Below are 13165 nucleotides of genomic sequence, written 5' to 3'. Positions count from 1 at the left end.
AGTTTCACCCCTCCCAGCCCACCTCGGCAAACCTTGCCTCCCGCCCCTCCCGCCCCCGAGGCCGCGGAGGTAAACAGCTGGGGCGAAGCCATCGAGAAGGCGTTTTGTTCATCGCCGACGCCACCTTCGCTTCTTAAGACAGAAATTTTCATTTCTACTTGGGAAGAAAAAGTCATTGCGAGCAATGCAATTTTGCAGGCTGATGAGACTCGATTTTGCAGACGAGTACTTCGCGTGTGGTGCTGGGGGGGAGTGTCCTTGAAATGACATCTTTTTAAATGCCTGTCCAAAATCCCCTCAGATATTCCAGAAACAAAGGGTTTAATCCCAGAAATGAAGTCCAGGAAATAGCTGTCACTAATTCATTTTTCTTCACATGAAAGATAAATTAATTAAGGCTTAAAGTACCATGAAGTATTTTGGATGCCCTTGAAAGGGGAAAAAAAAAGGATTACTCGCCAAACTGTATCATCTGTGTTTGTTTTATGGGAAATAAGAAAAAATTCTGAGTAAAAGTAATTTAGAGATTTTTGCTGGGGAATATATCCTTCATTCATGAGCAGTTCCCAAATTCCTGCCCCTTAGCTGAGCACTGTCTCCACAGCAAAGCCTTGGGCTGGTCGCTTCCACCCCTCTGGAAGACAAGCACTTGATAATTCCCAAGCAGTATTTTGGGCTGATCTGGCAGGTTTTTACGCACGCACCACTCGCAGCGGGAGCGTTGCCTCTTGAGAACTGATTCATCTAAGCAAGGGCGCCAGGATTTGGCCCATAGTAAATTCTCTTTAGAGATGGTGCCAACAAAATCTCCCAGCCATGGGAATAGGAGGTTTTTGGCAACTCAGTCCCTTGGCTGTCTCTCTCTGATGTTTCCTAGTGGTGACAGGCTAAAGGCAAGATCATTATGGGCTTCCTCACAGCGAACACAGCACAGCTATGTGGCACCCCGGGAGCTGCTGCCTGGTTAAAGGTGTAAGAACATTATTTTCTCTTTCTCATGAACAGCCCTAATCTGAAAAGCATCAAAATTTGCACAGTGCATGAAAATGTTGCGATAGAGACTACTCGCTTGGTTAGGAATCGAATGGCAACCTGAGGACAAAAAAGCTGAAAGTGCCTTAAAAAGAAGGATTCGTTTCACAGAACAGCTCTGTGGCCTCTGCACTGGAAGTCAGACACTCTGTGGTGTGGATTTATGGTAGGTACGGACGGGTACCTCGGTGCAGGCTACCCACACCAGGGCATTACAAATGTGGGATTTGCTCCTTGGCTTTTGAAACTCCTGATGGTAGTGCCAGCCAGGAACACTGCAGTACTGGAAAAGCCACTCATATTTTCATTTAATACACCCCTTTTGTGACTGCCATGTAGAAATTACTCCTCGATGTTGCTCGGCTATCCCTGCCGCGGGGGCATTGGATGCCCAGCACTCAGCACTGCCTGGGCTGTGGCTGCAGGCTCCCCTCTGCTCTGAGAAGGACAGCTTGTGGGAAGGGACCTTTCTTCCCTGCTATACCTTCCAGCCACAAGCTGACTCAAGGTTTCTGTATATCAGGATGAAAGATTAATATGGTTTAAATCTCCTTCTGCTTCAATTAGGCAGGTGACACAATGTTGAGAATCAGATCGCATTCCTGTAGGGCAAAGGGTTTCAGCTAGAAGTACAGCATTTTAGAGGATTTTGGTACAGCCCAGACTAATACCTTGTGTCTACACTTAAATATGGTAGTTTATTATCATTTCAAAATTTGCTGCCTGGCTAGAAACCACTTTATGTAAGGATTTAAAGTATGTGCATTTACAATATGTGTGCAGTCAGGGAATTACACAGCCACAGGTTTTTAAACACAAATATATGCAGGCTCCTATTGATATGATAAACTATCAGTAACATGTGCTGCAAAGCTTCTTAAATCCTCATTGACACAACAGACCACTATTGTGTCAATACTGTGCAGATTAATGGGGTGTTGTCGGGCTGTTTTAGGCCTTAACTTTCATTTATCCTAAAACTTGTTCTTCATTGTAACTCTTAACCTTTGGATTCTGCCAACACATTTCTTGTCACAAATATACTAATGGAATTAAAAGAAACCTGGCTTTTAAATGTTAATTACCCTTAGAATGATTGATTTGCAAAAGAAACCCATCAGCAGAATCTGAAAGTACAGAGGCAGAATGAAATGGACTGTGTGTCAGCCCAAGAGCCGGGAATGCCTGAGGACCAGCTTTGGCTCCAATGAGACCCTGTGTCCGAGGTGGTAACAGGAGCCCTTACCCACCCTATCTCATGGGTAGGGTGTATGGGTTATTCCTTCTTTCAAAAGGACTTTTCATCCTCTAAGTGTTTTACAGACTTGAGCAACACTTGTTCATGAATTTGAAAATATAAGCAAAATATTAAAAATTCACATACTGATAATAGAACCACCCTCTGTTAGAACAACATATTGAGTTTTTTATTAATTAAAATATGGATAATACTAAACTGTGTTTAAACCAGGCATTTCATTCTGCTTGAATACCTCCACTGGGTTTATAAGCAAAGCTGAACTGATTTCAGCGAGTAGGTGTGTTGATTGAAATCCCCACTTCAGCCACATGGTGGTTTGGTGAGGAAGTGCAAGTGCACACAGTGCAGGGCAGTTTGCAAGTTTGGGAAACCACCTTCAGAGCATGGTAGCTCAGGAACGTTAGCTCAAATGGCACATCCCTAGGAAATACCAGTACTGAGGGAAATGGCGTTGATGGTTTAGCCCTGGCTGAGCCAGAGCTCCATCGGTGACTCAGCGTGTGAACGCACGGACACAATGGCTTCTGAATGAAATACCAAACTTACATTTTGAGGACATGTTCATTTAAGCTGTGTCATTTCCTATAAAAACAGCAAATGTCAGTTACAGGGGGATGGTCAAATCACAGCAGTGCCAAGAAGTGATGATGTTACATCCTAAGAGTCATTTCATTTTAGCTAAATATTCTCTTCCTCCCTTCTCTTTTTTTGCCAGTGCATATAGACATCTGCCTACTGCAAGGCATTGCATAAAGGAACTGGTAGGTAATTTAATATGGATCGATACGTAATTCCTGATGAAGTAGACATGCAGTTTTTATATTCACTGTCCTTAAATCTAAATTACAAAGTGCAATGTTATGACTTACCTTGACTGTAATTAAGTTTGATAATAAAAGTGAATAGAATTTATTTATTATAAGTGCATAAAATTAACTGGACAATTTAAGGTGTTATTCAATGAGTAATGCTCCCATAGAAGGGGTAAACATTTGTCTGCCAGATAATATTAGTTCGTATTAACAACCTAGAAAAGTTATTTCCATACAGCTCTGGTTTTATGTGTCTTCTTGTCTTCTCAATATCCTGGGAGCCATTGCACAGGGCAGGGCAGGCATGTATAATACATGAATAAATGTAGAACAATTTCCAAGAAAAACAGGCTTTTTATCTCTATCGATTGGTGAAGAACTCCCTCCTTTGGACTTTTAAGAACATATATGTAGAAAATAGGAAGATCAAGCTGTAATGCCTCACAGCTCATCACCAGAATAGGGTTAAAGCCACGTAAGCTGAAACTGATAGCTCATTACGGTGTTAGCCTGCATGATGCAGAATTACACGTTTCCTAACACCTCTGAATGCCGACCATTCCTGGCTTCAGCATCCCATCTCCATGAACCCTGTATTGCCCTTCTTTAGCCACTGATTTTTCCCCATTCCCCATGGTTCAGATCCCAAGAAGATGGGTCTTTAATCTGCCTGGAGTGCATTTAAATCATATCCCTGTTCAATCACCCTACACCTTGTTGCCAGGGGGAATATAGGTGAAAATCCCAGTGTTTGGCTGGCAAAGCAATAAAGCTGAGCCAACCATTTTCCTTCTTCGAGTCTTGAGCTTGTAGCAGTATCAATGCAAGTCAGAAGTGAGACATTTCAAAACACTGTCACTCATGATTTACACCAATTGGCTAAAAATAGCAAATTGCTAATATAACAAGCCTGTGCTGTGTTGATACAGACAAATAATTGGTTATAAGTCAAGAATTATTTAAAGAGGCGTAAGCTTAAGAAAATATGTCATAAATTTATCCCTGCAAATAGTATCCAAGGTATCACGAGTGTAGTTCTTTATAATGCTTAAAGGAGAGAAGATAATTTTCTCATACTTTCCAAAGGATGGGAAACCCCTCTTTTCACCCTTGACAACTGTCAGAAAGCACAAGAGGTGCTTTTAAGCAATTGCCATTTTGTAAAATATAGGGAGGACAGAAAACAGTTCCAGCACTTTTTTATAGCATCTTCTTGGGTACTGTATTAAGAGTTGTGTTTAAAGTATTTCTGTCAAGAATTCACTTTCACATAGAATCATTTAGGTTACAAAAGACCTTTAAGATCACCGAGTCCAACCCTTAGCAACATCATTGTTCCCTTTTTTATATTGTTCTAATCTGCCTCCTCATTTAGAGGGATGTGCAGAAATCTCAAGCTGTATGCCTGCCACTTGAAGGTGTAGTGATCATTTTTTGGTAACGCTGATGCTGGGCTGTGCACCCCAACTTGGCAACTTTGTCCTGTCTCTGTATAGGATCAGCATGGGTATGTGCTTTCATTCCTGTGATTTAGCTTTCTGGCTGGTGTAAGAAATGGGTCCACAGTGCTGTTCATGACCATCCCCCATCACCTGACATCAGTTTGCCTTGAGAAGCCCACATAACCATCTCTATATTGAATATTTAAGTGATAAATCTAATACCTGCTCTCGGGTGAAGGTCTGGCTGAAATTCAGTATGTTGGCTCTCCAGTTCCCCCATCTATACTCTGGGGAGGCAGAGGAGATGTGCCACTAATGAATAAAAATAATTGGAAAAGAAATAATTGTTTTTAAGCTTTGTCACTATACTGCATGGGTCAGCCAGCAGGGATCCTGCAGGATCCCATGTAGATGAACCTGAGGCAGTGGAAAGCCAGAAATTCCTCCCCTGCTGAGGCTGTGGGGCTGGCAGAGAGAACCCCATGTCAGCCAAGACAGCAGAGACATAGACACAATGTTTGCAATGTGTTGTCCTGTGTATTTTACAACTTGAAATGTGCCTAGAGTGAAATCTGGGTGAAATGTGCTTAGAGTGAAATGTGGATGACTGTATGTCAAAGCTAATAAAAGGGATTCAAGCAATAAACATAACTGGGCACAGTCCTGTAAAACTCGTCTATACTGCCTGTAAGCTCCCCATCAGGCTTAACTTTGAAAAACCAACTCTTTCAGGCCAGTGGTTCTGGCCATGGCACTTTCCTGCAAAGATCACTGCAACAGTAAAACGTGATCAATCCCTGGTCATTGCTAAAGAATAACCTTGTAAAATAATCCCAGTGAGGGACAGCTGTACAGAGCAGAGAGCTGGCAACAGCAAAGCCAAGCTACAGGCATTGCCATGGTGCCCTTTGGGTCCAGGTATAGAGCAGTAGGTGTTGCTCACTCCCCTCAGCACTTTAAATGTCTGCAGGGATGATTGAAAACAAAAAACCTCAATTTTCTGTACAATTATTAGCTTTTCAGTTTGGTGATTTACAGCACCCATCTTTTGATGGGGAATTAATTCAAAACATCTAAGGTAATATCATCAAAATACTGTAATTAGATTTAATGGCACACTTCCAAGATTAATAGGTGATCTTCCTCACAGCCTACAATTTTAATTTTCAAAATTTCATTTGTCATACTGCTACTCAGTACAGATTCACCATCACAGTGTTTACCTACACTTTTCCTCACTAATAGTAAAATGTGCTGCCTTTTCCAGGCACAGACAGATGAAAAGATGTATTAGTAACAAATCTGTGATCATGGCATATAATCACAAGATGACAAGACACTTAATGTTATCTATTTATATATTATGTATAGCAACTTCTATTACACAAAATCACTTTTCAGTCCCATTTTAGGGGATTACCTAATCCTGTAATTGATTCTGTGCGACAGTCCCCGTTGTCCTTTGGAGACCCACTGACCTTCAGAACAGGAACAGGCCTGAAAACATTCCATTATTTCACTGGTTTTTTATGTGTAAATTACAAGATAATGTAGGATGAGAGCAGATGATTTTATCTGTCTATTTACTTCACTGGGCTCAGAATTCTAAGTGTTTTATGACTTGACCAAGAAGAACAATTACTCCCTATCAGTAAGAATCACCAAAGACATGACTGATGTTTTCTTTAAGGTAAATCAAATATTCCCATAGAAATTTAGCCAATCATGCACGTTCTCAAACAGCTCAGAGCTACAGTAAAGCTCCTTTCTACTGTAACTGTCACATCTCAAAACTTGCAAAGGGGTGAAGCAATTGCTCACTGGTTATAAATACCAGCAGATTTCGTTTATCTATAGAGATCTGTATCATGTTACTCATTCCAGAGTCCATAAAATCCAACATGAATCAGCTTGACTTCGTACACAAACAATCACGTCCTGCACAAAGGTGAGTCCACAGGTAGCAGCTGATGACATTTTACAGTCATGGAGGTTTTAGTATTACAGAGAACAAGCAATTACACATGTGCATGTACAGACTCACACACACAGACACATAAACCTTGCTCCTTCACTGTCCCACCAAATATAACTCCACGGATTAAGGCCTTAAATAAGTCTCTAAGAATGTAATTTAGTACAGTCTGAATCCCCCTTGGGCAAGCCTGAGGTAGCTCCTTGGGCTGTCACAGCTAAGCAGCTGTCCAGCCTAACACTGACTCAGGAGCCAAAAACCTGCTTCATTTGGGTTACAGTGAAACAGTTGTAAAGGATCAGACAGACATTATTCATGGATGATGTAGGGAGGGTGTTTGGAAAATAGCTAATACCAGTAATTACTAAGAATAGAAAGGTAAACAAACTGCTTGCAAATTTGTATCTGTGTGAATTCTGAAACAAAGCCTTACCACATGGCATTCCTATCCAGTAAGAGGGTAGGCTCTCATCCTAGGTTAGAAGAAAGATGATTGAACTATTTACTTTTACCTCTGTGACACACACACAAAGTCCACAGCGCACACACAATCAGTAGTGAGAGGAGTTGCTGCCTTTGGCATATTACCTTGAGTTTGTGTTTAGTGTGTCCCCCTTGACATCTCAGTATCTGACTTCAGCCTAGGATATTTTGTTCTTGAGGCATAGGTGATTACTTTTAATTAGTTTTTTTGACACTTATGGCCTTATCTGACATTACTGTTTGTTTGAAAAAAATTACTTCTAGCTTTGATGTACCTCAGTGTTCCTTCGTGCGTGCTGGTTGTGGGCTGCAAAATCCTTTCTGTTGAGTAGCTGTGACAGAGCCATCCATGAAATGTTTCCTTTCCTCTGTTCTGTGCTTTGCACATTAGTGCAAAATAAAAATTTCCACTTATGGAAGGTGAGCACACACAATTACTATTCTCTATATATTGTCTCTCTATATTCTGTATTCTACTGTTCTCTACATTAAGAGGCAGAAGTGAGTGCAGATTGTTTGATCCTTTGCAGTTACTGTTGCTCCTTCCCCCATCAACATTTGAAATGTGCACCATGTCCGGAAGCTGCTGATCCAGGGACACATCCTACTACTTTGCTTTGGAGGATGCAAGATGACATGTTTTCACCTCTGAGGTGACAGTAGGTGACAATGAGATAGGTGGCCCATTTCACCCCCACATTGTCTCACTGATTGCAGTGTGCCAGCTGCTCGTATGACTGTGCATGTCAGCCCACTAATCTTGAGTGATGCAAAGCTCCACAGAGTCAGGGGAAATACCATTGTCTGTGACAACTCATGCAGGAAACAGTCATGCAAAGGAGCTGTCAAGGGAGGAGGCTTGGTCGAGGAGAGGGGGGTGTGTGGGGTCAAAAGTGTAGAAAGCACTTTGGAGGCAAGGCAATATAAATTAGCCGTGGCACCTATTCTATCCTACAAAATCTCCTGTTTGCATCACATACTGGAAGAATTGACATGGCAAAAACATACAACACAGCAACCACCAGTAACAATCGAGTTATAACTAAATACTCTGGATGGTCCTTGGCTTGGAAAAACAGGCTCAGGTAGGAATGCCAACACTATTATCTGACACAGCTCGAAGAAAGAGTAAGCCATGATATCTCCATTCTTGGCAAATCACAGAGACTGCTGCAGGCACTCTGCTCCTTCTGCTGCTTGGAGTGATGCAGTCATAGCTGCTGTTGCTGTTAGCTACAGATCTCCTCTCTTCGGTGTCTTTGTGGGGAAGAGGAGGGCATGAGAAGTGGTTCACTACTTGGGAAGCAATGGAAGAAACAGTATTTGTGGTTCCAGTCAAACTTTTCCAGCTCCTTTTATAGATTTGACTTTTTTTTTTAATTAGCTGCATAACAGGGTGCCAGGATTTTAGCAGCCATGTTATAGCAAATAAATCATTTTATAATAAAGTCTCTACTGTCCAATAGCCAAAGATAACTACAGGTTATTCTCAGCTTTCTTATAAAAAGCTGTTTCAGACTTGGATATTTTATCTGAGTACTTCAGATGCTGCCTGAATAGCTTCCCACATTCAGAAGAACCTCAGTGATTGTTTATTCTGTGCTTATGTACTTTGCATGCTGGCAGAGAATGCCTAGTTGGTCATTTCTCTCCCTGCCATTATTACCCATGTATGTGCACCAGGCCAAGAGCTCAGCACCAAACCGGAGAGGGAGAGAAAAGTCTCCACCTGTCGTGTAGCCAGACCATACAGAAACACTCTCCATATGTGGAGACCAGCTGCATAAAGCACAGGCTCAGCAGGCTCCCTGCCACCTGGCCAGTCCCCTGTGCTGCCCCAGGCCCAGAGCACACTGCCAGGGGAACAAGGGAGTGGAGGCAGGGGGAGACAGTAAAGGCAGGGTGGGGAGAAAGCAGACTGTCCCCTGCTCAGCCAGCTGACTGGGGCTCTGGAGAGCTGATCAGGGCCATGCTCAAGCTTGGACTCCCATCACATCACATTGCCAGGACTCAAGCTCAGATGAGCTTTGGACATGTCAGAAGAGGGATGTTAGGCCATATGACTTCTTACTACAGACCCAAGCAAGGAGCTCTCTGCAAGGTGGATCATCTATCACTCCTGCCCATCAGTAATGTCATGGCACTGATGTCAGGCTGACAATTTAGATTCAAAATCCTTCCTAGAAGGATCAGGATAGCACGTGTGCATGTGTTCCTGGGGTTGATGGCCATCTGGGCTGCTCTTAAAGCCATGTGGTTTTACACCCTGCCCACGTTTCAGGCGTCCAGTATCCAGAACGGCACTCGGGAGAACTGCATGTGTTAACTTGTTCTCTGATCTGCACCCCTCATGAACTTCTGACAGTGACTAAGTCTGTGTTTTCCCTAGGACCTTCAAAACCCTTTTCAAACAGACCTGATGACAGAAAGCCTGTTGATTTTTTGTTGGGACTGAGTGAAGATCCCTCTATTCTCTCAGCTGCCAAAAGAAAAAAAATGTGAACTATACTTTTCAAATGTCATCCTGGGGAGCCAACCCTCAAACTCTTCCTCACATATAAAATGTCCTGGCAGGATTACCATATAATATCCATTGCAGCAGTGGAAAATATCAAAGGATCATGGCTTAAAATTAAACAAAGCAACACCCTTTCTCGTCTCAAAAGCAATACACTGTTCCTCTTGCTCCTTTTCCCTTCTCACCTGCAAATTGCCATGTAGTTTGGTAAAGTGGGATTAAGTATCCACAATAAACACTCCCATGTGAGGCCAGCAAGAGCAAATGGAAGCAATCGCTTCACTTTTTAGCCCAAACCTTCTGTTACTGTAGCAAATGAGATTTTTTTTTGCAGCTGACTAGCAGAAACTGATTTAGGCCCTTTGCACTTGCTGCCAGCAAGTGTTTCCACTCCAAAAATAGCCTATTGAAGAAAGAAGTGTCAGTTGCTGTCTTCAACAGGCTGCTTTCTAAACCCATTGTTAGAAGACACCTACTTCAAATGAAACCTGGCATGTCACCATGCTGTGGGCAAAGTGCCATTCCAGCAGATGGGCATGGGGTAGGCAGTGCCAGCAATCCAGTCTGTAGATCAACCTTGAGTAACAAGGTTGTATTCCCATCTGAGGATGTCGAAGCCTGGAGCTGTGCTCTACACCAACCTGTGTCCTTACACGTGTTGCTGCCCACACACATCTATGCAATATTTGAAATGTTTCTATTTGATTTCCAGCCCGTCCTGCTCTGTTCCACCGGCACCAGGTTCAAGTCTGGGATGGCTGAGCCTGGCCTGCCATGCTCTGAAATGAAGGTGTGGGCAGGACCACGTGAGCAGTGCTTGGCTTTCAATGCCTTTCTCCCCACTGTGGCATTTAGCAGCAAATACGTGGGAAAACACCTCAGGGTGCTGTAGTCAAGGCAAAAACTTCCAGAAACACCTCAACAGCTGTGAACAGTGAGAAACCACAATGCAGGTACCTCTGAGTGGAGCTGCAGGAGTCCAGCAGAGGTTAATCTCCGAGCTCAGGTTCCCCTACATTTAGAGTTAACGTGTGCCCTGGTGTTGGGTGGTGAGCAGTCCTGCAGTCTCACTCTGGTCTAGTATCAGAAATCCCCACGCTCTCAGGTGCCTCACAAGAGCATCAGGCCTTGGTGAACTGGGATCCATATGCCACAGGCTCATGACATTAATATGACAGTCTACCTTTCAGTGTGTCTTGTACAAAAAAAGCCTCACCTTTCTCGTGGAATGGCAGCCTGCGTGGTTCCTCTGTAGTACCTGTGTTACAGAGTCTCAAATTAATGCACGTAAACTCTATCTGCATCTTTTCAAAAGCTCGTCTCATATGTCCCATGAAACTATTAGTTTAGCTATCACTAGGTATTAAAATTTAAAAGGGTCACTAAATGCATACTGCTAGAAGGGAACAACATTAGTTACACATTACCAGAACAAAACTAAATTAAGAAACAGCTCATTTCCTTTGTACCATCAATATTTTACTCAGCCATAGCCTGGATGCTTGTACTCACGAAAAAGAATTAATCATTCATGTGCTAATGTACATCCATTATTTTTAAATCATCACTTAAGTAATCATTTTTGTGTGTGCTCAGATGTGTGATGCCTGCTTATGAAAGTGCAGGAAAAATCAATACAAATTAAATAAAATTTAAAAGGTGGATATCTGTGAAACAGATGCAAAAGAGTCCTCCATGCAGTAAAATTGTAATCAAATTGCTGTAAAATTCTGTTAGTGAGTCATAATTTGAAAAAGATACCAGTCTAATGCTAAACTTATTTATATGCCATGCTACCCTCTTTATTTTGGTGCAAGCATACACAATGCAGTTCATCACAGATTTTGTCTTAAAACATGCATAAAACTGAAACAACAAAATCTTTATTGCCATTTAATTGGGTACTGCCATTTCCCAACAGTTTATTTACCGAGAATCAGAGTGTTTGTGTCATGCCATCATCTGTGTCTGCACATCTGGGAGGTTCCCAAAACCCTTCTCAAAGTGAGGTGCAGAAGTCTCATGGAAAGGCTCCCAGGGGTCCCTGCCTGGTGCTCCCTGTCACACACCAAGTGTGGGCACTGTATGGCTCAGCAAAACCAAAATTCCCCTCTCCTGCAAAGTGTCACACAGCCTGCAACATCTACCCAGTACAGATCACAATAATCAAAGTCTCATTTCCCCAGCTCCCTGAAAAGGACTAACTGTATCTCCTGGGCTGCATTTGCTGCTGCCTTGGGCTTGTCATTTACACCCATGGAAAGTGCTCCAAATCAAGAGCCCTGCTTTGCTCAGATATAAATTACAGCCACTTTACTCAGCCATAAATGTCTGTCTAAGGTGAAAAGTAGCAAAGAACAGCAGTTAGTGCTGGCTGCATATAGAAAGAGCTAAGATGGTCCTACTAGATTGGAGCCCACAGTCCCATGGAAATTAAATCAACTTTTGCTAAAGGTGTGATTGCTTCTTTTGGACTACCCATATCAGTGAAAGAATATGGCAAAGCTGTTAGATCCCTGCAAGGACAATGAATTTCACAGAAGAGCAGCACAGTACTTGAAGTAGAATTTGGTGTAGCAGTGCTGTAGGTTTTTTCTTCTATTGCTTCAGTAATTTTATGGTGATGTAGTTTGATGACAATTTAAACAAGCTCTGTGTTTATGAGCCAATAACAAAATCTGAAAAATAAATTTCAAGGCCAAGGTGTCTATTAATACATGGTATGGCTTCTTGTGAATGAATAGAGATGAGCTGGAACAATGCTCAGGAAAAAACAAGAGAGTGTGTGAAAGGGAGAAAATGATCCAGCAGGCAATACTTCTATTTTGCAGAAACTTCTCAGAAAATAAGTAGTGGGTTCCCACTCATCCTCTTCACTGAAAGCCATGCTTTCAGGTATTTAATTTTGAATAAAGGATTTTTTTTTCTTTTTCTCTTTCCCTCCTTATTGGGAAAGATCCAAATCTTTTCCAGACAAAACTTTTGTGATAACCACTGTATCCCTCTGAATTGTTTCTCCCTCACCCAGACATCATACTTGCAGCCATCTCATCTGCAAGTGCCAGTGAGAACATGGCAGAAAAGTGCACAACAGTATGATCAGCCTACTGATAGTGGATAACAGGAGCAGCATGAACTCACCATGACTCGGGGACATATCATGAATGGCTATACTTTAGGCTGCAAGGAACTGAGACTTTAACTTTTCTTTTGGAGAAGCACCTGGTGAAGCTGGGTTTGGCCACAGCTTAGGAACTCCCTGAGAAGCCAGCAGGAACTCAGTACACGCTGCACAGGCACCAAACCAAGCACACAATTTACATCCCCTGGCAGTGCAAAGCAACCAGCTACTACAGTTCAGTACACAGACAGGAGTCCCTAACCTCAGAGAACTGGATTGGCTCCCTTGATTTAATTTCAACCCAATTAAGGGACAATGCATCACGAGCAGTGTATGAGGAAAAAAACATTTTCCAGATGAAGCACGCACCAGGTCTGAAAGCCACTGCCAGTTAAACGTGCAGGGCAAGCACTTTTGCAATTACACCACCAGTTAAATAAATATGGATTTAAAATTTCTTATTTTTATCAAATTCAGCTGTTGACAAGACCTCAGCCAGAGGGAAGAAGGGGAATGAGAGG

General features: G+C 42.5%; 1 protein-coding gene across 1 annotated transcript in view; it reads right to left on the bottom strand.

Moving 5' to 3' along the window:
* SEMA6D (semaphorin 6D) overlaps positions 1-13165 on the bottom strand; it is a 209694-nt gene that overhangs the window by 31582 nt on the left and 164947 nt on the right. The gene's annotated exons all lie outside the window — the stretch shown is intronic.

Source organism: Aphelocoma coerulescens, chromosome 10 (genome assembly GCF_041296385.1).
Source record: "Aphelocoma coerulescens isolate FSJ_1873_10779 chromosome 10, UR_Acoe_1.0, whole genome shotgun sequence".
In the NCBI taxonomy this organism is placed as follows: Eukaryota; Metazoa; Chordata; class Aves; order Passeriformes; family Corvidae; genus Aphelocoma; species Aphelocoma coerulescens.
Note: the sequence above shows the minus strand (reverse complement) of the source record. Positions and strands in the feature narration are given on the sequence as shown.